Source organism: Ambystoma mexicanum, chromosome 10 (assembly GCF_040938575.1).
Source record: "Ambystoma mexicanum isolate Mex_15411 chromosome 10, UKY_AmexF1_1, whole genome shotgun sequence".
NCBI classification, from domain to species: Eukaryota; Metazoa; Chordata; class Amphibia; order Caudata; family Ambystomatidae; genus Ambystoma; species Ambystoma mexicanum.
This window is the reverse complement of record NC_090932.1, coordinates 1,691,896,422-1,691,921,590: the sequence shown is the minus strand read 5'-3', so window position 1 is coordinate 1,691,921,590 and position 25,169 is coordinate 1,691,896,422.

Genomic DNA, 25,169 nt, shown 5'->3' with positions numbered 1-25,169 from the left:
TTATCCATCCTAGGTACCACCTCCCCTATATCCTCCTTATCCTGTTCTTCCAACCAACCCTATTACCGCTTTCTGCTTTTACTCTCTTTGTCCAGGATTTTTTCTTTCCCCCTTTCTAATTCATTTTTAGGTTGACCTTGATCTCCACTTCGCTCGTTATCCTTCTTTTCACCCAACACAGGTTCCTCAACATGTTTCCCTACAGTTTCCAGCTTCATTATCCTGTCTGAGATTGTTGTTGACAAGCTGTTTGTTGGGTCATTTCCTTTTGTATCCATTCTTTAATTTCAAATAAAGTGTGTAGAATAGACTCTCTTTCCATGCTTGCAATGGTTCCCTTTTCTTTGTTTTGCCCCCCCCCCTATCGTCCAACTCTTCTTGCCCTTCTTCTGTCACTTCCCCCCTCATTGCTAGTTGTCTTATTACTCATTTTGAGAATATTAGTGGAGTATCAGTCATTGAGCAGTCTTGTTCATCTTCATTCAGTAGCCCTTCCTCTTGATGTTCTTTCCCCATTTCAGATGTAGCCTCTCCTTCATCTTCAAACAAGAGTTGTGATTGGCCCGATTCAACTTCTGCGGTACCCCCTTTTCCTCCATCCAGTTTTTCTACCAGTTTCACCATTTCACTATCTGTACTACTATCGATACTATGTGGGAATACCCAGTCGGTGAGTTATTTTTCGCAATAGTTATTTTCCTTTTGCCCCGGTGAGGGTTGCAAAGGCATTGCTAAAGCCTTTGCAAGAGTACTTCTTCTTGTGGTGAAAACTATGGGGCCTAGGACACTTTCATTTCTTGAGCAGATAACCTTGTTCCTCATATCTATGCTTGAGACTTCTGTTATCCAGCCCAAGATGGAACTTTTTTCCCCTTAACAACCTTCCATTTCCTTTTTCCTATCACCCTTTGCAGAGGTGCTCTTTTCAAATTTTTGAAGAACTGATTTTACAGAATTATTTCGGGAACCCAACTCATTAGTTAATTCACGCTTTATATACCCAGCCTTTACTGACCCTGGTCAATTTGTTGTCATCATTATCTTAGATTCAATACAAACTACAGCTGGTGTTTTTTTCCCCCCAAATACCTGTACATTATTTAATTGTGTATTTGTCTGAGTGACAACTGTCTTTCCTTCTCAGCATACCACTCCTATTCTTACATCCACCAACAAATCTGACATCCGCCAATCACACCCTGCGGCTCAAACTTTGCTCTGTGTCTCTTTATAAGGATGGTATGAATTTTGCATGCACTGTTTTTTATTTGTTTTCCGCCTTCCCCTTTTTCTTTCCTCCTCTCCTTAATCTCTCCCTCCTCTTCCCGTTTTTCGGTTAGCAAATCCTATGCTCGTTCCTATTTTCTTCCCCAACACTTAAATAAAGTTCAGCTCAGAGAGTTAAGGCAATAGATATGTTATATCTTTGTTTTAACCACGTCAGTATGCATGAAATGAACCACCCTCTTCTGATAAAGAAAGCTCGACTGAGTTTTGAGGCAGTAGATATGTTGTATCTTTGTTTTACACACACCAATATGCACAAAATAACTCAAATTGATCAGTTTGTCCTAGCGTCTAACATTGTATTTCAATTCACTGCAAATCATTCAGCATGTAGGCTCTCTTTAAACATATTCTAAGAACGTTCCATACCCTAAGCACCCGCAATGCATATAACTATTGGTTATATGTACGCATATGAGGTTAAAGTACTAGCCTGCTCAAAACTACATATGCAAGCCTGTTTACGTGCATGTGTATATGATAATGTCAAGGTATCAAGCTGCTCAGTGCTTTGCTATATTAAATTGTTACATGAATGAATGTGTGAATACATATTAATAAACAGACACACTTCTCACTATGTGTCTATGACAGTACTACTAAAACGCTCTTGCTATGTAACTACTTTTCAATGCAATGCAATTATAGGCCTCTAGGAACCCCTTTGAGCATTAAATATAGTTCTGCTGTTGTGATCCCTGCATTTGCTACTCTAAATATTGCAGCCTAGACTGCCCTTCAGCCTTCATCACACTACTTGCTCGTTCCCTTCAAGACGCTACGTTCTACTTGGCATTTTAAAGCCAAATCTAGTTCTACTATTATGAAGGGATATTTTGACATGAGATGTTATGATATGATATAATATGGCATTTGTAACGCGCCTATACACAAGTGTTTCGAGGCGCGACGCGGCAAGGGAGGGGGAACAGGAGGGAAGACAGACGACGATCTTACTAGGCCTGGTGACATTCAGATCGCGCAAGTGCATGGGAAGGGGGAAAAGGATAAGTGCAGGGGGAAAAGGGGGAGGGGAAAGTGCAGTACATGGGAAAGTAGAATAAATAAGATAATAGAACGGCCGGATGGTGGCAAGTGCAGGTAAGTGCAGACATAAGTGCTGGTAGGGGGACTGTAGGGATACAGAACAACAGTCCCCAGGTGCGGGGATTGCCAGGGAGGCAGTGCAGGTGTGCAATTGGCGGGGCCAGGGCCCGAGATCAGAAGGTTGGCCAGGTAGCCAGTGCAGTTTCAGCCAGGAATCCAGCAGGGGAGAGGGGGAGAGAAAGCAGAAGCAAAGAGGAAGCTTTTGAGGTGCTTCCGGAACCGGAGATGGTTCTCCTCAAGTTTCAGGGAGGCAGGAAGGCTGTTCCAGAGGGAGGCCCCTGCCGAAGAGAGAGATCTACCACCAACTCGTTGCTTGGAGAAGCGACTGACCCTGAGGGAGTTGGAGGCGGATGAGCGAAGAGTAGGAAGATATTTGGGAAAAGAGAGTTGAAGGTATTGCTGCTCCAGGCCCCAGAAGGACTTGTGGACAATGCAGAGGGTTTTGAACTTCATCCTTGCGGCCATGGGGAGCCAGTGTAGAGATTTCAGTCCTGGGGAGATACAATCCCTGGGCTTAAGGCCAAGGACAAGTCTTGCCGTCCTGTTCTGGATAAGTTGCAGAAAGCGGAGAGAAGAGGCAGACAGATTTAGATAGAGGCTGTTACAATAGTCCAGTCTAGAGAGAACCAGGACTCTGGAGACAGTGAGCTTCTGGGGGGGAAGGAGAGGAAAGGAAAAATACCTCTGAGGAGGTGTAGTTGGTAGTGTGACTTCTTAGAGATGTCAGAGATGTGAGTAGAGAACGAGAGTGTGGAGTTAAAGGAGACTCGAAGGTTTTTGGCCTTGCAGGAGGGAGCAGGAAGAGGGCCAAGGGAGGCCAGCCAGAGAGCTGCACGGAAGGAGGGAGTGGGTGTGCCAGTGAGTAAAATCTCAGCCTTACTGGCATTAAGGCAGAGGTCATTGGCGGCACACCATTCCTGGATAGCAGACAGACAGTCAGAGATGAGGGAAGGAGAGGAGGAGGCCAAGGGTAGCCTGAAAATGAGCTGGGTATCATCCGCACAGCACGGAAAATTGGGGTTGAACAGCCAGGGAGAGAGTTTAGATCCCTGGGGGACACCACAGGTAGAGAAAAAGATATTGAAGACGAAGGGCCCAAGTTGGATCTGGGAGGGTCGGTCGGAGAGGAAAGAGGTCAACGACGCCAGAGCCTGTCCAGTGATACCCAGGTTATTACGGAGGTTATCATGGAGACGGTTGAGCAAGATGGCATGGTTGACAGTATCGAAGGCAGAAGAGAGGCAGAAGAGAGGTCAAGCAAGATGAGGACACAGGGGGTGTTAGAGTCAAGGTTGGATAGCAAGTCTTCACGGATGTTCAGGAGAGCAGTTTCTCTGAAGCCAGACTGATGGTCATGAAGACAACCAACAGATTCAGTGTGGAGATTAAGCTGGGAAATGGCCAGTTTCTCCAGGAGCCTGCCCAGGAAGGGAGTGATGGAGATTGGGCGATAGTTAGCTGGGCACAAGGGGTCAGCAGAGGGTTCCTTAAGGAGGGGGTGCATACGGAAGTGCTTCAAGGGGTTTGGGAAGACTCCAGTGGCGAAGGAGTGATTGCAGAAAACAGCCAGGGCAGGAGCCAGTCAGTCAATGTGGTCCTTGATAGTTTTGGAGGAACAGGGGTGAACTAGTTTCGACAAGACTTTCATAGATTGAACGTGTCTGGAAACCTTGTCAGCAGAGAAAAGGGGAAAGGCAGAGAAGGAGGGAGGGGGAGTGTGGCTGCAGAAGGGCCAGAGGAAGAGCAAGGGATGGAGGGAGGGAGGCAATAGGAGTAGAGTGAGGACAGGATGTCCTGAGTTTTTTAAATGAAGTGAGAAGCCAGTGCCATGCAGAGGGCCTGGGAAGGTACAGGAAAGGTAGAGACTGGGGCAGGATTGGCCAGTTCCTTGCAGATTTTAAAGAGTTCAGCCGAGTTGTTTGATGCTGCAGAGATGCGGGCTTGGATATGAGCTCTCTTCTTGGTGAGGACGAAGAGCCAGTATTGCCTTTGCAGCAGGCGACAGGCCAGTTTGTCAGAAGATGAACACAAAGCATGCCATTTCCTCTCAGCCACCCTGCACTTGCGTTTTAAGGTGAAGAGATCTGGGTCATACCAGGAGTTACACTTGGCCTTGGGCTTCAGGCGGATTCTCATGACAGGGGCACGGATAACAAGAGCATAAAGAAGAGTGGAGCATGGAGAGGGCTGTGTCAGGGTGAGAGTCAACTAAAGGGGGAGGAGGAAAGCCTCAACTGACACACACTTCATAGGTCGAATGACCGAGAAGGTGGGTGTCAGTTATGGAGGTGGCTTGGCCTGGGGGGTAGGTAGGGTGAGGTGGGAGGATAGGAGAAATTGATCACTCCAGGAGAGAGGAGTGGAGAGAGGTACAGAGAGGGGAAGGTCAGAGGAGATCAGAACATCGAGAGTGTACCCTACAGAACGAGTCAGTCCAGAGGGGAGAATGGTGAGTGAGAGTGATTTGCAGAGGTCACAAAAGAGTCCAGAGGGGGGACAGGAGGCATCCAGGTGGATGTTGAAATCTCCAAGAAGGAGGAGTTTAGTGGTTAAGGCCAGGAGTGAGGAGGAGAGGTCAGCCCACTCAGAGAGAAAGGAAGAAATCTGACCAGGTGGCTGATAGATAGTAGCTACAGTAAGGGAATGGCTTGGGGAGAGAGAGAGAGAGTCGGCAGACTAGGCATTCAAAAGAGGAGTAGATCTGCGCAGGTAAGATAAGGGCAACACCCTCCCCTGATCTTTTGGGCCTGGGCACAGAGAGGATCTTGTAGCCATCAGGTAGGAGTGTGTCAAAGCTGGTGACAGAGCGGGCCGTGACCCATGTCTCAGTGAGACCGAGGACATCAAGGTCGAGTTCTTCAAGAAGGCAGATGTCAGAGGAATGTTTGACAGCAGAGCGAGAGTTAAGTTTGTGAAGAAGGTTGCCATCCTTGAAGGACTTCCGGAGAGGGGTACAGATCAGAGGTATGCCCTGCAGAGGTGTAGAAGGAACCGAGAGGGGGCGGAGAGTGGGGGGGCAAGGTAGCCGAGGAAAGGGGTGGAGGACAGCAGGAGAAGAAAGGAAGTTGCTGAGGCATGGGAAGCGTCTATCGAAGAGGTGAAGGTTGGCCTGAGGGCCTTGTACCGAGACGGTCCCATTAGAGTAAACATTAATGATGACCTTAGAGGAGTGAAAGGAGGCCAAGAGGACGTCCCAACGGATGCCACCATTAATGGGAGAAGAAGAGAAGGGAGCGAGCACAGAGATCATGTGACGGGTCCATAGGTCAGGTGAAGGCACGACAAAGAGCATGTGGTGAGAGTTTCCTTGCAGGAGGAACTGGTGCAGGTGTCTGGGATAGGGAGGCTTGGGATGGAGACCAGATGTCCTTTTTAAACTTCTTCCTACCAGATTTAGTGAGGAGAGCAGGATAGTCGATAGAGAAGCAGTTAGAGAAGATAGGCGAGACAGAGAGAACCATAGAGTAGAAGGGAGAGGGTGAGACACTAGCGAGACTAGGCAGACCAGATAGCGAGCGTCAATCGAGTTGCACAATAGGACAGACTCTCAGGGTTAAAGAGCTTAGAAATTGCTTAATTTTAGAGCCTGTAGAGAAGCCACCTAAGTTTGAGAATCCTGAAAGTGGAGAAAAAGGCCTAGTTTTCACAGTGCAAAATTTTACATACAGAACAGTGCATATTACAGAAACACTGGGTTACTGTAGGGGAGTAGACAGGGAGGCTAGTGGGACTGACCAGGGTGACTGGCTGGCAACTGGCGTCCCCTGAGGACACCTGCAGACACACAGGAGCCGTGGCCGTGGGAGCCATCCTTTGCCTTAGGGGCCCTTAGCCGTGGGGCTGCCAGGCAGGGGCTGCCCAGAAGAGTCAGAGACCAGAAGAGAACAGAAGGCGTTAGTGAGCAGGGAGGTGGGATGGAGTGGGGACCATGAAGTGGCTGCAAGGGGACGAGGGAGGTTCCAATTCCATGCAGAATGTCCCAGCACAAATCGGCTAGGAATCTCTTCCAGCATGCAGGCTTCATGGCTGCATAAGAAGGGTATCTTGAAGCAGGCCTGCACATTATAAATTGTATGGGTGCTTTGTGCATAATTTAAACAACGTCCGAAACCAACTCTCCTTCGCTCTGTCAAACAAAAGGCTTTAGCAGTAGGTTTTTGTATATTGGGCCTCAAACCAACTTATAGACAGGCCAAACTCCTGCTGTAGTAACACATCTTGTCTTGGCTGTGTTGAAAAAGGCCCAGCGACGTCTGGCACTCACTCATGATTTCGGTAGCTTTCCGGCTGCAAACACGGGCTCAAGGTCAGAAGGATGTTTTCCAGCTGCAAGCATGTGCACAAGGTCAGAAGGATACTTTCCAGCTACAAGCACGGGCTCAAGGTCAGAATGATGCTTTCCGGCTGCAAGCACAGGCTCAAGGTCAGAATGATGCTTTCCAGCTGCAAGCACAGGCTCAAGGTCAGAAGGATGCTTTCCAGCTGCAAGCACAGGCTCAAGGTCAGAAGGATGTTTTCCAGCTGCAAGCATGTGCACAAGGTCAGAAGGATGCTTTCCAGCTACAAGCACGGGCTCAAGGTCAGAATGATGCTTTTCGGCTGCAAGCACAGGCTCAAGGTCAGAATGATGCTTTCCAGCTGCAAGCACAGGCTCAAGGTCAGAATGATGCTTTGCAGCTGCAAGCACAGGCTCAAGGTCAGAAGGATGCTTTGCAGCTGCAAGCACAGACTCAAGGTCAGAATGATTCTTTCCAGCTGCAAGCATGTGCTCAAGGTCAGAAGGATTCTTTCCAGCTGCAAGCACATGCTCAAGGTCAGAAGGATGCTTTACCCCTGCAAGCACAGGCTCAATGTCAGAATGATGCTTTCCAGCTGCAAACACAGTCTCAAGGTCAGAATGATGCTTTCCAGCTGCAAGCACAGGCTCAAGGACAGAAGGATGCTTTCCAGCTGCAAGCACGGGCTCAAGGTAAGAAGGATGCTTTCCGATGTTGACTTCTGTTTCTCACGGGCTCAAGATCAGAAGGATGTTTTCCGGCTGCATGCACAGGCTCAAGGTCAGAAGGATGCTTTCCGATGCTGACTTATGTTTCCCACGGGCTCAAGATCAGAAGGATGTTTGCTGGCTACATGCACAGGCTCAAGGACAGAAGGATGCTTTCCAAATGCAATCGCAGGAACAAAGTCAGAAGGATGCTTTCCACCTGCAAGCATGGGCTCAAGGTCAGAAGGATGCTTTTGTCATGCTTTCCTCACCTTCCACCTTGCACCACATGCAGGCATCTAATACATACAGGGATCACACTGCATTCACACTACCTGCAGCCCCCCTTCCTGCTATTAATGGGGTGAGGGTGTCACATGAGCAGCAGGTTCACCCAACGGACCACTGCATCTGTGTTCAAGCACACAAAAGCAACATTTGTTCATGGAACTCTCCGTTCCTTCGTTGGCGTCTGCCATGGCGCCTGCGGGATGGCATTCGCGGACACCCACTTCCGCAACATGAGACGCTGAACTCGCGGTCATGTGTCTCCCTCGCGGGTCACGTGATGTGCTCACCTGTTCCTCTCGCGGTTCACGTTCACAGAGGCATGCTCTATTTAAACACTGAACTGCCCGCAAATCCTTGCTTCACAGCTGTTCTCAAGAGCTCTGTACGGCGATCAAGACTTAACTGTTTTACGGATTTACGACTAAGAATTCTACGTGGACTCACTTTGGGTTTTGTCCTTTGGTTGTTTGCTACCTCAACGGATCATCAAACTTCAGACTGTTAACTCGGACTGCTTTGGATCGCCCTTCTTGGATTTGGCACTTTTCTGTTTGTTACCTCCGAACTTCTGGTCTCTGGTTTTGGTCCATTCAAGACTTCACTACAGGCAGGTCGGCTAGGGTTTGTTCCCAGGCCATTGTTCCTCACCCCTCTGCCATCGGGGAACCAGTTCACGTGCCCCTCCTACGGAACTATTTTCACGGCCCCCGGTTTCCTAAGACATTCTTATGTTCAGGGGAGAAGCCGTGGCGTTTGGCCTGGTGTTTGCAGCAACGCCGACGCCACCGCCGGTAAACAACTACATCTCCCAAGAGAACCGTTCCTGCAAGGAACCTTTGGAACGTTTTCACTTTCTTTGCGTGCGTTTCACGACTCCTTTGTATTCACTTCCTATATCTGGCCACGCCCCCAGTAAGCCGGTGATCCTAAACCGCTGCGTTACGCGAGCTACGCTCTTGGGATAAGTTGTTCTTTTCCCTATTCCTTGCTTACCTGGTTGCCGAATACTACCTTTGCCTTGGACCTTGTTATCCGTTTTCCTGATCCTGTCTTAGACCTCCGTTTGATCTCCTCCCCTGCTCGACCACGGAATACGCACCGGACTTGCTTTGGGTTCTCCTCTTCATGTCTGGCTCCCGGCTCCCTTCAACCCTGTATTCCTCAATTGCTCCTGGCCATCCGCTCCCGGAGCAAAGAAGTAAACACCCGGCATCCAGGCATTCTAGAAATCTTACACCACTTCTAATTTCTCCCTGAAGTGTTGTTTACTGCGCTAGCAAGAACAACGCTGTTTATTTACACCCAGTGAATTTTTGCTTGACTTTTTTGTTTGTTGGTTTTTGGGACGCTTCGTTGTACTGCCTCTTTGGATCTTGGGACACTTGGCTCCTGGCCTCACTCCTTGGATTGTGGGACGCTTTGCTGTGCTCATCACTTGTTGGTTCTTGGGACGCTTCGCTGTACTGCCTCTTTGGATCTTGGGACACTTGGCTCCTGGCTTCACTCCTTGGATTGTGGGACGCTCTGCTGGTTTTTCCCGCTCATTTGATTTTGGAACATTGGATTTTGCTTTCACTCATTGGATTGTGGGACGCTTTGCTGTTGACACTACTTATCCATTATGGGGGGAAGTCTTTGGTCCCCCTTCTTTCAAGAAAGAACACTTCCTCTGATCTTCACTCACTCCCAGTCTTGTGTTCTATCACAAGTAGGTATTCCGCTGGGAAAAAGGAATACACAGGTAAGCTTGTGGGTCTCGGAGGGGAGTAGAGGGACTGGAATTGTCAACAAACGGTATGTAATATTTGCTTTGTTTGTTTTCTTCCCTCTAGCTCCGCTGTGCGTTCCGCCTTTTTGCCTGAGCCCTTGGCCTGACAGGTGTTCTTTTTCCTGCAAGCTGTGCTCTCAGGAAGGAAGTCTGAATTACTTTAGCGGCATCTAGCCCAAGTGATCCCCCAGACTGATCGTGGAACATATGGAGTGCGACAACTATACACTAAGCCCCTGGGAGTACAGCCACACCATCTCCCTTGCTAGGTAAGCGGTTCTTGTATATTCAAGTGATCTTATTGGTACTGTGCTCATCTGGTGCTAATTAACCCTTTCCTTTGCAGCGGTCTTGGGGCTATCAATGTTCCGCGGTTCTGGGCTTCGAGGATCACCCACCTGTGGCCTCAATGACTGCATAGGGAGTAATCTTGTATTCTCTCTTTGCGGTACTTGTGGACAGAGGTATTCATACTCTTCACGACAATCATAACCTGACAGACTGAAGCATATTGTCGTGTGGAGTATGGGGGACTCTGCGGAAGACCCCATGGCTGCTATAGTTCAGGCGATCACAGTACTAAGAGCAGACATGGCTGCAGCCACCACAGCCCTCCACCAGCGGCTGGATTCCATCCAGAGCGTCCGCCACCCCTTACCTGCGGATGCAGAGTTCGGGGATTCAACACCACCCGCTCCAGCATCCCAGACCCCTATACCTACTACTCCCACTACTGTGGTCCTCCCCTCTCCCTTTCCCTTGGCTGCACCTGAAAGGTTTCAAGGGGAACCCAGAAAATGCCGCACGTTTCTCAATTAGTGCAAGTTGCACTTCCTGTGCAGACCCGCTGCTTTTCCTGAATCCACCACTAAAGCCGCCTTTTTGTTGTCTCACTTATCCGGCAATGCAGATGCTTGGGCTAACCCGCTTCTTGAAAATGATAGCCCCAGATTGTATGACTCTCTGAGTCCTCTGAGTCACCCACGGAACACATGCAAGTTGGGGGACTTTGCAGTCAACTAACGCCATCAGAAAGGGAACGTAGGAGGGTAGACAACGCCTGTTATTATTGTGGCTTAGTTGGACATTTCGTAAAAGAGTGGCCCTGTCACCCGAAACCTAAGATGCAGGTTTTTCGGACTGCTCGATCCTAGATCCGGGGACGGGATCGAGCGCTTCTTGTCTTTCCCCGGAGTTCGTACCTGCTTTTGCCACCATGAGTCCCAACACAGTACAAGCACAGTTTCAGCCCACTCCAGACACTTCACACCCACTTAACATTATAATTGATTCAGGGGCCACAGGGAACTACATAGACATCACGTTAGCATTATCCCTTAACCTCCCTCTCATCACCAAAACCCGGCCTGAACCAGTACATGCTGTAGATGGGAGCTCCCTGGTATCGGGTCCCGTTAAGCAACAGACGGCTCCACTCACCTTGATCATCAGGCTACGCATAAGGAAACCATCAGTTTCGATCTGATAACCATGCCACAATTGGGCCTCATTCTGGGCATTCCCTCGTTGCGTCAACATAGCATAGCCCGCTGATCAACTGGAAGACGGGTACTGTACTTTTTGAATCAGATATATGTCAGGATTTTTGTCTCTTGGTATCCCCTGTTGAGGTCTCCCCGTCCCAAGTCCTAAGCACCATTACACAACTCACTTTGGAGGAATCCTGAGCCCCCACGGAGAATACACATGTAGTGGCTCTAGTAGCTGGGGGTATACCAGAGGTCTACCAGGATTATCATGAAGTGTTCGACCAGGGGTCCTCTGAGGTCCTCCCTCCTCACGGGCTACACAACTGCCCCATAGACCTATTGCCTGGTTCGGTGGTCCCGACTGGTCAGATTTATTCACTATCCCCTTCCGAAGAACAAGCACTAAAAACATACATACAGGAATCCCTACAAAAGAGACATATATGCCCATCTTCGTCCCCAGCTGCCAGTCAAATTTTTTTTGTCCCCAAGAAAGAGGGTGACCTCCGTCCATGTGTGGACTATCGATGTCTTAACACCATTACCAAGAAGGATCGGTATTCGATACCTCTGATAACACCATTACTGGACCGCCTTACACACGCATCAGTGTATACCAAACTAGACCTCCGGGGAGCATACAATTTGGTACGTGTACGAAAAGGGGACGAATGGAAAATGGCCTTATGCACTTGTTATGGACTCTAAGAATACTTAGTCATGACTTTCGGCCTTTGTAATGCGCCTGCCACGTTTCAGCGCTTCATGAATGAGATCTTTAGTGACATTCTGGATGTATTCATCGTGGTTTATTTAGATGATATCCTCATCTTTTCGCAGACAATGGAGGAAAACGTTTTGCATGAGAGGGAGGTATTGGCATGCCTGCGCAAGCATTCCCTTTTCGCAAAACCCAAAAAATGGCAGTTCCATGTTGATAACGTTGAGTTCTTGGGGTTTCACATTACACCTGACGGGTTAGCCATGAATCAGGCCAAAGTCAAGGGAGTATTGGAATGGCAGGTCCCTACTACTCTCAAGGTGTTGCAGTCCTTTTTGGGTTTTGCGAATTACTATAGGCGGTTCATCTTTGGTTTTTCCTCCATCGCAGCACCCCTCACCACCTTGACTATCCCTCTCGTTCCTTATATATGGACCGAAGATCAACAACAAGCATTTGACGACCTCAAATTGGCCTTTACCACAGCCCCTGTCCTTCAGCACCCAGACCCCGAACTACCCTTCATAGTTGAGGCCGACTTATCCTCGTTCACTCTGGGGGCGATCTTATCCCAAGAACGTCCTACCACAGGTTGCTTGCATCCGGTCACGTTCCACTCTCGTAAGTTCACCCCCACGGAATGTCACTATACAGTGACATAGAAGGAACTCTTGGCCATCAAAGAAGCATTTCAGGTGTGGCGCCACCATCTCTTAGGAGCCAAGCACCGCGTAACGGTCTTCTCGGTCCATCAGAACCTCCCAGACCTGGCTTTGCTTAAATGCGTTAACAGCAGACAAGTCAGATGGCATTTGTTTTTTACCGCTTATGATTTTCAGATCAAACACTGTCCAGGTACTGTTCATGGAAAGGCTGATGCCTTATCTCGCTCTCCTGGCGGTGTTTTATTACCTTTCTACTCTGAGTCCTTACTGGACAAAAGTAATGTCATTTGTATTTGTACCCCTTCCATACCTCTCTTGGATACTATTCGCATGTGGGTAGCTACACATCCGACTCTACTCCCCGAATGGGACCTGGTTTTACATGACGGCCTGCTGTTTTTTCAGAACAAGTTGTTTCTGCCCACGACAGATGCTCGCAATATAGCTCTTGAATGGTCCCATAATCTACCCGTTAATGCCCACCCTGGTCAAAGAAGAACCCTGTCACTTTTGAAACGCTGGTGTTGGTGGCCTTCCATGAGAAGGGATGTGGTTAACACCTGCTCTGTTTGTGCCCAATGTAAGCACCGGAAGGGACGTTCCTTGGGTTTCCTGCAGCCTCTACCCATACCCCCAAGGCCATGGCATACCCTAAGTATGGATTTTGTGATGTACCTCCCCAAGGTATAAGGCTTTGACTCTGTCTGGGTGGTGGTGGACGTCTTTACTAAAATGGCACGGTTTATTCCGTGCTCAGGCATTCCCTCAGCTCCGGTATTAGAAGCAGGTCCACCCATGGGGCCACTGCATCTGTGTTCAAGCGCACAAAAGCAACATTCGTTCATGGAAGTCTCCGTTCCTTCGTTGGCGTCTCCCATGGCGCCTGCGGGATGGCATTCGCGGACACCCGCTTCCGCAACATGAGACGCTGAACTCGCGGTCACGTGTCTCCCTCGTGGGTCACGTGATGTGCTCACCTGTTCCTCTCCCGGTTCACGTTCACGGATGCGTGCTCTATTTAAACACTGAACTGCCCGCGAATCCTTGCTTCACAGCTGTTCTCAAGAGCTCTGTACGGCGATCAAGACTTAACTGTTTTACAGATTTACGACTAAGAATTCTACATGGACTTGCTTTGGGTTTTGTCCTTTGGCTGTTTGCTACCTCAACGGATCATCAGACCTCGGACTGTTAACTCGGACTGCTTTGGATCACCCTCTTGGATTTGGCACTTTTCTGTTTGTTACCTCCGAACTTCTGGTCTCTGGTTTTGGTCCATTCAAGACTTCACTACAGGCAGGTCGGCTAGGGTTTGTTCCCAGGCCATTGTTCCTCACCCCTCTGCCATCAGGGGGAACCAGCTCACGTGCCCCTTCCACGGAACTATACACTAAGCCCCTGGGAGTACAGCCACACCATCTCCCTTGCTAGGTAAGCGGTTCTTGTATATTCAAGTGATCTTATTGGTACTGTGCTCATCTGGTGCTAATTAACCCTTTCCTTTGCAGCGGTCTTGGGGCTATCAATGTTCCGCGGTTCTGGGCTTCGAGGATCACCCACCTGTGGCCTCAATTACTGCATAGGGAGTAATCTTGTATTCTCTCTTTGCGGTACTTGTGGACGGAGGTATTCATACTCTTCACGACAATCATAACCTGACAGACTGAAGTATATTGTCGTGTGGAGTATGGGGGACTCCGCGGAAGACCCCATGGCTGCTATAGTTCAGGCGATCACAGTACTAAGAGCAGACATGGCTGCAGCCACCACAGCCCTCCACCAGCGGCTGGATTCCATCCAGAGCTTCCGCCACCCCTTACCTGCTGATGCAGAGTTCGGGGATTCAACACCACCCGCTCCAGCATCCCAGACCCCTATACCTACTACTCCCACTCCTGTGGTCCTCCCCTCCCCTTTCCCTTGTCTACACCTGAAAGGTTTCAAGGGGAACCCAGCAAATACTGCACGTTTCTCAATCAGTGCAAGTTGCAGTTCCTGTGCAGACCTGCTGCTTTTCCTGAATCCACCACTAAAGCCGCCTTTTTGTTGTCTCACTTATCCGGCACTGCAGCTGCTTGGGCTAACCCGCTTCTTGAAAATGATAGCCCCAGATTGTATGACCTTGACCTGCTGGTAGCGGAAATGTCACGTGTTTTCGACCCCCGTTACAAAGTTCAGTCCCGGGATTTGGAATTACTGGAACTACACCAGGGTAGAGGAACACTCATTGAATACATTACTTCCTTCAATCAGCTGTCAGCAGAAACCTCATGGCCTGAGAGTAAAAGGGTGGTAGTGTTGTACAGGGGTTTGAGTAACACCATGAAAGATGCCCTCTCGGTTGTTCCCTCTTTGCCCACACTGTTCCCCGACCTGGTGGATCTGGCTCTTCAGATCGACGCACGCCGATCCGAACGGAGAGCCGAAGCCGGGTTGTCTGGTTCTGCTGTCTCCCCTTCGGTTCCCTCTACCTCTGAGTCACCCACAGAACCCATGCAAGTTGGGGGACTTCGCAGTCCACTAACGCCATCAGAAAGGGAATGTAGGAGGGTAGACAGCGCATGTTATTATTGTGGCTTAGTTGGACATTTCGTAAAAGAGTGCCCCCGTCACCCGAAACCTAAGAACCAGGTTTTTCGGACTGCTCGATCATAGATCCAGGGACGGGATTGAGCGCTTCTTGTCTTTCCCCGGAGTTCATACCTGCTTTTGGCACCCTCAGACCCAACACTGTACAAGCCCAGTTACAGCCCACTCCAGACACTTCACACCCAGTTAAGGCTATCTCCAACCTCGTAATGAGGCCCAATGTATGTGTATACATGAAGATAAACTTTAATGTTATTAACATTATCTGGTGATACTCTTTCTTTCTTCCTTACTTTAGTTTCCCTGTATTTGCCTCTGATTTGTATGCATTGTGGGTCTTCATATGTATTGTTTGTACTAGCACAAGTGTGTAGTAAGTCTTGAATTGTTAGCTAGTTATTACATGTTTAATATTACTCACAACTTTGATAAGGTAGCATTCATTATTTTACTATCCAAAATTAAAAGACTATAAACTTGCAAAGAAAGTATATGGCCCGTCAGATCAATCCTGTGAAGTTGGTTGAGGCTTGACAGTGGGGAGGGGCAAAGTAATAGGGGGGTCCCAAAATGTGTTTTTTTCCCCATAGACGCGATCGAAAATGATTTTGCTAGCGCCTACAGCCCAAACCGCTGGACGGATTTTCACCAAATTTGCGGCAGGATAAGCAGTCCTGAACAAAGTTTTTTCATTGAATATATCTATATACATATATGTATATATATTACATGGCCCGCAGTAGCGGGCGTGTAGTTATGGATAAGTTGACCAACTCATAGTAAAAGCCCTTCACTCCCCCTGGACAAATCCTCATTAAACTTTGCAAAAATGTATATGGCACGCTCTAAATCTTTTCCCTAAATTGGGTGAGGTTTCGAGCGGGGGGAAGTTATAGGAGGGGTACCAAAACATTTTTTTCTCCATAGACTGAATGGGGAAAAACTTTGCATACGGCTAGAGCCTGAACGGCTGGACGGATTTTCACCAAATTTGCGGCAGGAGCTGGGGCTTGGGTCAGAAAGTGTGCTTTTGTGTGTTGGGTGAAAATCGGATTAGTACTTTTGTTGCAAAGGACTGAAATGTACATCCCAAAAATTAGTGATATCGGGGTCTGTTCTGCTGACCCATTTCCCTGTTCGCTTCACGGACCGAAGTCCCATTGGCCTGCAGTACGCCGTGCTGGCGGCGAACAGTGGACATGGCCGGTGGTTGGCTGGAGGGAAATGTGCTGTGTATCAAAGGTTTTGGGAAACACTGCCATGGTGTATCAAAGGACAGTGTTGTGGTGTGTGTGGCAAGCTCCTAATGCATTGTGTTCATGGCTGGGCCTCTTGTATGTAACTGTAGGGCCACTAAAAGTACTTGTATCTGCCTCCGCTCTGGTGTCCCTTTTTCCTGTTTGCCACGCGGATAAAAATGCGATTGCTCTGCAGTGTACAGTGACGTGTTGTGCGAGAATAGATTTCATAACGCCGGCATGTTGTTTGCGTGGGCAGGGTGGTAGCGAACGGGCCTGGAAAACATTGTGTGCAGAATCTGGTGGTGGGAAGAAGGGATGGAAAGGGTGGGTGCGTGAGAAGTGCTGCAAGTGACACAGCTCATTAGAAGAAGACGGTGCTTTGCCAGCGGTATCCATGCATACTATTGCCACTTTGCGGTTATCTGAAGAGGCAACATTCTTGTGTGGTCATTGCAGGCAGCCTTCATTATGGCATGCCAGCTGCAGCGGCAATGTCTTTCTGTGATGATTGGTGCCAGGCGCATTTGCAGAAGGGGAGTGCATTCCACAAGACATGCCCCTTTACAGATAGGGTGTGCGATGGGGTGCTGGGTGTGGTAAATCTGCAGTCCCTTTAATGCATTGCTGCAGCCCTTGCATAGAGAGGTATGTCCACTGGTTGTAAAGGTATGTGGACTGGTGGAAAGTCAGAGCCACATTGTCGCTTTGCACACATTGTTGGGTGCATGGGTGTTGCATGGGTGTGGTGATTGGTAGAACATTGTACAGTTGTCAGTGTATGGGTGGAGATGCTGCAGTGACCAGTCATGCACTGTGTCCACTGGGTGCACTAATGGAATAGTGTAAATATGGAAGAGGTTACTGTGCAAGTGGTTCTTACATGTGCTTGCGTAGTGTGCATTGGACGGATTAGCAAGTGTTGCAGTGCACTATGCAGTACTGCTTGTGTGTACATAGTCCAGTGTGAAGAGCAGAACCAATGTTGCAACAATTGTGTTGTTTGGTTGGCATTATTACAATGGATTCTGAATGGAAGTGGGTAGTGGTGGCAAACCCTGTGGCATGTTTGTGCATTACTATAAGTGGAACATGTGTACATGCATTCCTGCTTTAGGGTGCAGAGGTTGGGTAGAAGTGCTGATGCCTATGTTGGCTTTCTGATTTGTGGCACATACCTATACGTTCACCTGCATGGCTTTGTTTTGTTGTGGTGGGTGTCGGCAAGGCCTAGACTGCTGGGTGCATGGCCAAAGGCCGTAGGCCATAGGCCATGCACCCGTCATGCTAGGCCTTCATAACAGCCACCACAATGTAATGCGGTCATGCACTTGTCAGTCTGCATGCATGTCAGGTTGGTGACCTGTGCGCACAGGTTGTGGAGGACATTGTAGACTTGGTAGAGCAGCCAAACTGAACTGCTAAGCGCACATTAGGATACGGTGTACATAATTACCCCGGTATAGGTGGAGATGCTGCAATGACCAGTCGTGTACTGTGTCCACTGGGTGCACTAATGGAATAGTGTAAATATGGAAGAGGTTACGGTGCAAGTGGTTCTTACATGTGCTTGCGTAGTGTGCATTGCGTGGATTAGCAAGTGCTGCAGTGTACTATGCAGTGCTGCTTGTGTGTACGTAGTCCAGTGTGGAGAGCAGGACCAATGTTGCAACAATTGTGTTGTTTGGTTGGCATTATTACAATAGTTTCTGAATGGAAGTGGGTAGTGGCGGCAAACCCTGTGGTATGTTTGTACATTACGGTAAGTGGAACATATGTACATGCATTCCTGCTTTAGGGTGCAGAGGTTGGGTTGAAGTGCTGGTGCCTATGTTGGCTTTCTGATTTGTGGCACATGCCTACAGGTTCGCCTGCATGGCTTTGTTATGTTGTGGTGGGTGTGGGCAAGGCCTAGACGGTTGGGTGCATGGCCAAAGGCCGTAGGCCATAGCCCATGCACCCGGCAGGCTAGGCCTTGATAACAGTCACCACAATGTAATGCAGTCATGCACTTGTCAGTCCGCTTCATGTCAGGTTGGTGATCTGTATGCAATGGTTGTGGAGGACATTGTAGACTTGGTAGAGCAGCCGAAGTGAGCTGCTAAGCGTACATTAGGATACGATATACATACTTGCCCCTGTATAGGTGGAGGTGCTGCAGTGACTAGTTGTGCACTGTGTCCACTGGGTGCACTAATGGAAGAGTGTAAATATGGAAGAGGTTACGGTGCAAGTGGTTCTTACATGTGCTTGCGTAGTGTGCATTGCACGGATTAGCAAGTGTTGCAGTGCGCTATGCTGTGTTGCTTATGTGTACCTAGCCCAGTGTGGAGAGCAGGACCAATGTTGCAACAATTGTGTTGTTTGGTTGGCATTATCACAATGGATTCTGAATGGAAGTGGGTAGCGGTGGCAAACACTGTGGTATGTTTGTGCATTACGGTAAGTGGAACATGTGTGTATGCATTCCTGCTTTAGGTTGCGGAGGTTAGGTAGGAGTGCTGGTGCCTATGTTGGCTTTCTGATTTGTGGCACATACCTACACATTTGCCTGCATGGCTTTGTTATGTTGTGGTGGGTGTGGGCAAGGCCTAGACTGTTGGGTGCATGGCCAAAGGCCCTAGGCGATAGGCCATGCACCCAGCAGGCTAGGCCTTCATGACAGCCACAACAATATAATGCAGTTATGCACTTGTCAGTCTGCAAGCATGTCAGGTTGGTTACTTGTACGCAATGGTTGTGGAGGACATTGTTGACTTGGTAGAGCAGCAGAAGTGAGCGGCTTTGTATACATTAGGATACGTTGTACATAATTGCCCCTATTGCATAATAGGGAGCCACATGTCACCATTTGCGTTTGCTATGGTTAGGCTGTTAGAAGACCCATGTGTTAGGAAGTGCTGTAAGTTATGGCACCATGAAATGACATGCTCAGCAGCACAGATGTAAAACATGGCCAATGCACACAGCCTCCTACATACCGTTCACCAAACCTGCACCCAACCATGTAGACCTTTATAACAGCCACCACAACCTACTGCAGCCATGCAGTAGTCACTCTGCATGCATTTGAAGTTTGTGACTTTTACACAATGGTTGTGTAGGACATTGTGCACTTGGTTGACCAGAGGAAGAGAGCTGCTATGCATTAATTAGCATATTGTGTACATCATTTCCCCTGTTGCACAATAGGCCGCCACATGCCACCATGTGCATTTCATATGGTTTGCCTCTCATAAACTCCTTGCTTCACGGAGTGCTTTAAGATATTGCAGCATGAAAGGATGTGTTCAGCAGCACACATGTAACATATGGCTAACCTATACAGCCTCCTACATACGGTTCAGCACACCCAACGGACCGTTATGCAGCCATGCGTGGTAATATGTGCCCAGGGTGAAAGCTGATTTGCAGATGGGGAGTGCAGTGCACATGACATGAGCATTTAACCATAGCGTGTACTATGGTATCTGCATGCATTTGAAGTTGGTGACTTTTACACAATGGTTGTGGAGGACATTGCAGACTTGGTAGAGCAGCAGATGTGAGCTGGTAGGTGTACATTGGCATACAGTGTACATCATTTCCTCTGTTTCTCAGATTTAATACACGTACTACATCTTCCCCTGTCCACCTGCCCCTCCATATTATTGGGTTGTGCCTATTCCCTCATTTCCCATTGTGGCCTTCCGTGAAAGAAAAGAAAAAAAGAAACAAAACTGTCTTAAAAAATCTGACATGTCTCAAGCTCTTCACCATCCAATCAGTGACTGCGTCCAATGTGTGTGTACATCACGCCTGCCCCATGGCCAATTGGGGGGCCTTCCACAGACTGAAGAGGGAAGTTAGTTTGCGGACCAAACCCAGATATCACTTATTTTCTTTCGCCTCCTGTTTGGTTGTTTTTTTTTAAAAACAACTGTTCGTTTTAGCAGTGCACGGTGATGGCGCGAGCTATGGTCGCTTACCTTAATTTAGTTTTTTCCCTGATTTTACTTGCAACCATAACTTCCCTTTAACAAAGTTTTGACAGAATGTTCTGCATGTCCCTTACATCATACTGACCCCCTGCCTGCAACGTGATAGCCACAGAGTCTGCATACCGCGCAAATGTCTGCAGACTTGGGACAGCATTGACACTGCCCAAAAGCACAGCGGTTCCCTTACATTGTTGTATCCTGCAACGGGCAAAGACATATACATGAAACAATGGGCCTCTTTACAAATCGCCCGGTATGGAAGCAACGGTTGCATTAAACCCGCCACCACCGGTGTTTCCATGGCTGACGATCACAACTCCTGCAGGTGGGAGGTGATGTTCCCGCCAGGTCTGACCTGGCGGGTTTAACACCGCCCACCTGCAGGCGGACGAGGAAACACCAGCAGCATTACGAGATGCTGCCGGTGTTTCCATGATCCCCATTCCCATTGATGCTCATTAATCAGCTCTCCAAAGTGGATTTGTCTTTGATGTTGAAAGGTTTGGCAGAACAGCGTTAGATGTTTTAAGGTCTCCTTATACTTGTTACAGAAACTACACCTTAGGTCGATGTCCGCGCACTTCGCCCAACTGCTCATACGCTCCTTTGTTTTTAGCATATTTAACCTGAAGTGCATGTATAGAGATCTTGCATGATGATCTGGAAGAAGGGTTAGATAAGTGTGCCTCTGATGATATGCTTTAGCTTCTCCTGGGACCTCTTGCATTAGAGTTGAATTAGCTCTTGAGTCGCAAGTTTTGATCCAGTCAGCTCTCCAGATTTTAGTTTTTGCCAACTCGGGATTCTCAGATATCATTGAGACAGAAATGTCAAACTCCTTTAAAAGTGTTTCACAAAGGAGATTCCATTGAAAGAAAATCGTAAGTTCTTTGGCAGTATCCGGCCTGTGTAATATTTTAAATTGGATCGCTGGATCTTTTATCAGTGTTTTCCTAAACAGACTCAATAGGTTCCTGGTGACTCTTGCATTTATCGAAATGAGGCCCAATTCATATCGGAGACAGACCATCGAGGTGCCTCTGGGAAGCTGTAGAACTCACATCCAGAATATGTTTTCGAGTGAGTTCCACAGGTCACTTGAACAACCAAATGCATTTTCACTGCCATAGATTAAGGCGGGTACCACTTTTTGTTGGAAAAATTCAATTACTGGTTTTAAGGAGAACTTTCCACATTTTTTGTTAATTAGAATCGCTTGGCAAGCCATCTGTCGGCATTTGCTCTTTGCCAATTCTGCCCATGGTGCATCGTTTCTACTGGCACTGATCTTCACGCCCAAGTATGTAGAGTTTTTTACGTTCTGAAGTTGTTCGTTACCAAGACACCATCTGTTCTTTTTCCGTCGAATGCTACGGCCTTGCAGTTTCTCCAAAATTAAAATTTCGCATTTTTGTTTATTAATTCGGAGGCCGTTAGCTGTGGTATAGATGTCGAGACAATTTAGTTTCCGCTGAAGGCCTATAGGAGTCAGATCGACTAGAATAAGATCGTCAGCGTAGACCAAGTAGTTGATAGGCGAGCCATGTAGTTTCGGAGGAAACATTGTTACACCAGTGAATGCCTCATTTATGTCAGATATAAAGAGGTTGAAAATAATGGCTGCCAAAGGGCAGCCTTGTTTCACTCCCTTCTGTGTACTGATAGGGGCAGATAACGTGCCTTTAGTGTCCAAACGGATCTGGATAGTGGTATCCGTGTGTAATTCACGAATCGCTTCCACTAGACTTGGAGGGCAGTTCCATCTAATGAGTTTCTCCCATAACAGCTCTCTGTTTATGCTGTCAAACGCATGGGACAAGTCTATCAGAGCCAGATAGATCTTTGTGTTGGTTCTGATTGCTTCCATCTTTATGAGGTTCAATACCAATAGGTTCAAGCCGCATCCAACTCCCTTTACAAACCCTGCTTGTCTGGGGTCTACATGGTTATGATCTTTAGCCCATTTTAACAGTTTCTGTTGCAAAAGGGTGGCATAAATCTTCCCCAACACGTCAAGAAGAGCTATGGGCCTGTAGTTTTTTTGGATTTAGATGGTCTCCCTTTTTAAAGATTGGGACCACTACAGCTCTTTTCCAAGACTTTGGGGTTGATCGGCTCGCGATGACTCGGTCAAACAGAGTAACACAAAAGTCTGCCCATAAAGCTGGAGTTTTTTTCAGTGTATAATTTGTTAGGCTATCAGGGCCGGGCGTTCTAGAGTCGTGCACATTCTTGATTACATCCAAGATGTCACTTCTCTCAAACGCCAGGTCCCACTTATTTGACGTCGTAGGTACCCAAGTTGGTACGGGTTTATCACTGCAAAAAAGGTCTGTATAGAAAGTCGACCACTCAGCTTCAGTTACTGCAATGGCTTGGAGGGCTTGCTGTGGGGCCATAGTGTTATTTATCAGTTTCCAGTATGCTGCTGAGTTTTTATTTGCCATTTTTTGCAGCATCTCTTCTGAGTCATTTTGAAGCATAACCGCTGCATGTGATTTAAGCCAGTTTCGGTATTTGGCCTTGATCACTCTTTTGCTCTCTTTCATATTGTCGGTGTATGGACCTTTAAGTTTTCTTTGTTCTTGTCTCATCTCTCTTTTGCGTTGCAGAATAGAGACGTCGAATTTATGCTTTGGGCGAAACTCGACGTGTTTTTGATTACGTTTATGTTCCTCAAAGTTAGACAGAAGATTTTGATATTCCAGAGATTTAACAGTGTGTTGAAAGGCATTAGAGATAGCCGCTACTTCTGTATCCAAAAGATTTAAACGTATTCTACCAGTTCCAGTGCACACCGCAAACGGCCAACAGATCTGCTCACCCAAACAAGGGTGATGAATTGATTAATTTTACCATATCGTGATCACTGTATTGCATTTTAATGACTTCCAGTTTCGTTGTTCTCTTATGGATGTTTTCAGTCACAAATATGTAATCAATGACCGATTTTTGATCATCTCTTCTCCACGTAGGGCAGGCCGGAATATCACCAACCGTTTGTCCATTGAGCATGTTCAAGCCTCTGAGATCTAGTTCCAGACACCATTGAGCCGCAGCTTGTTCGCGTTTGCAGTTGCCTCTCTTGTTTTCATCAGTTTTAGCAGTATCTGGAATACAGACAATGTTTAGGTCACCACATACAATTAAGTCTAGCGGTTGCTCCTTTGTAAGTAAATCGTCGATCAAAGTTGTTACAAGGTCGATAAAGGTACGCTCTTCATTGCGTCTGTGGTTCCAGTATAAGTTGATAATATACAGGCAAGCTTCCTTGTTTATTTCTTTCTGATAGACACCAACGGTGGAGACCTGAATAAATGGTGAAGGATTATATGAGTTGAGGATCCGAAATCCAACGCCTTTCCTCACAGCCAAGAGGAGGCCAGCCATCGGCCTTCCCTTTGTTTGTTTTATAGCGGGATTAATAGCTATTTCGAATCCTTCCAACAACGGACTTTGAGAGAGCCATGTTTCTTGTAGACACAGAATGTCCAGTTCTGAGGCCCATGTTGTTTCAAATAGATGCATAAAGCCTCTAGTGTTCCAAGAACCTATATTACATCTGTGAGTGCTTCCCGGTTCCTGGCATTATGTCATCGGTTCAGTGTTTAAGGTTTTGGCCAACCAGGACCAATCATCGCATTTGTTTGTTATGATGGCAGAGTTCCTCTCATTGTCTCGTGTGGTAGATGAGCTTACCATTCCATTGACTGTAATTCTTATCAGATCACACCCATGTGGAGAAGCTGCTGAGTCCCATATTCTCGGAGGACTAAGCACTTGACTTTCCTTTGGTTGATTCGCGGTGCTGTTCTCCAGATCTTGAGTAGATCTTTTATTCACATTATTCATTGGTCTACTGCGGGACTTCTCTTGGGAGTCAACAAGCAGAACACCTCCTTCGGCGTTAGTTATGTCGAATTCTAGGGACATCAATACAGGACCGGCGTCCAATAGTGCATCTGCTATGATCTTAGAGTGCAAATGTAAAATCACAGCATCAGTTTTCATTTCATTCGGAAATTCCACAATTTTAAGGTCTTCAGAAGTTATCGCACGTAGGCTGGGAATCAGCTGACATAGCCGCAGCACGTTAAATCGATTTAGTATCAGGTCATCAGAGGATTCAATACGTTCCAATATTAGGCGATGAGGTGCTTGCCGCGTCGCTGGTTGATGTATTCTCTCCTTTGCCATTGGTTTTTGAGGTTGTTTAATTGATCGGTTCACCCACTCTGTTTGATTTTTATTTTTATCTATAGGCATAGGCAGTTTGAACCCAGGATTGCTCGCTGTATGAGCCCCGATAGGTGCAACCTGTGTCGCACATATAGAAGCTTGCAACACATTGGACACGGTAGATGATTCAGTCCCGACCTGCGGGCCTAGAAATCGGCCCTTTGTACGGATTTTGGCATCAAGCATCCGTCTTTTGTCGTCCAGAGTCACAAAGCGGGGACTCTGCAGAACAACATCTGTGTTCTGCAGCGATGGTGGTTTAATCAATTGACAGATTCTAGACACTCCCTTAAACGCTTTCTCAATAATAGGCACATGTTGACTAAGCTTCAGAAATGAGGTGCAAGGACTCTTGACTTCTTCCTGGGGTGTAATATCAGGCACGTCTGAATCAGTGTAGGTATGTGCAGCGGAGCCTAATTTAAGTCCACCCTGCGAAGATGCCACTGACCTTTCTCTGACGGTAAGTTCTTCCTCGTCATACACAGATACATTCAGTAAATCATCGGAACCATCACTGACACAGTTTGATGTCTCTTTGAGATCTAATGGCATAGATTTTGTTGAGCTTACGACCATCTTTTTTCCAATAGTGGTGTCTTTAGTGATGGCGCCATTGACGGTTACGTTAACTGTTTTGATGATACGTAAAAATTTTCGAGCGTCGATTCCTCTTCTCGCTTTCCTTGCGGGTTGGTTTTTAGGTTTTTTAAGTGAACCACCTGTGGTTTGTTTGTTGGCTGCGGGAGGCTTTTGTGCAGCAATTGGTTTCTTGAAGATGTCGTATATTGCAGACACGGGATTTACCCT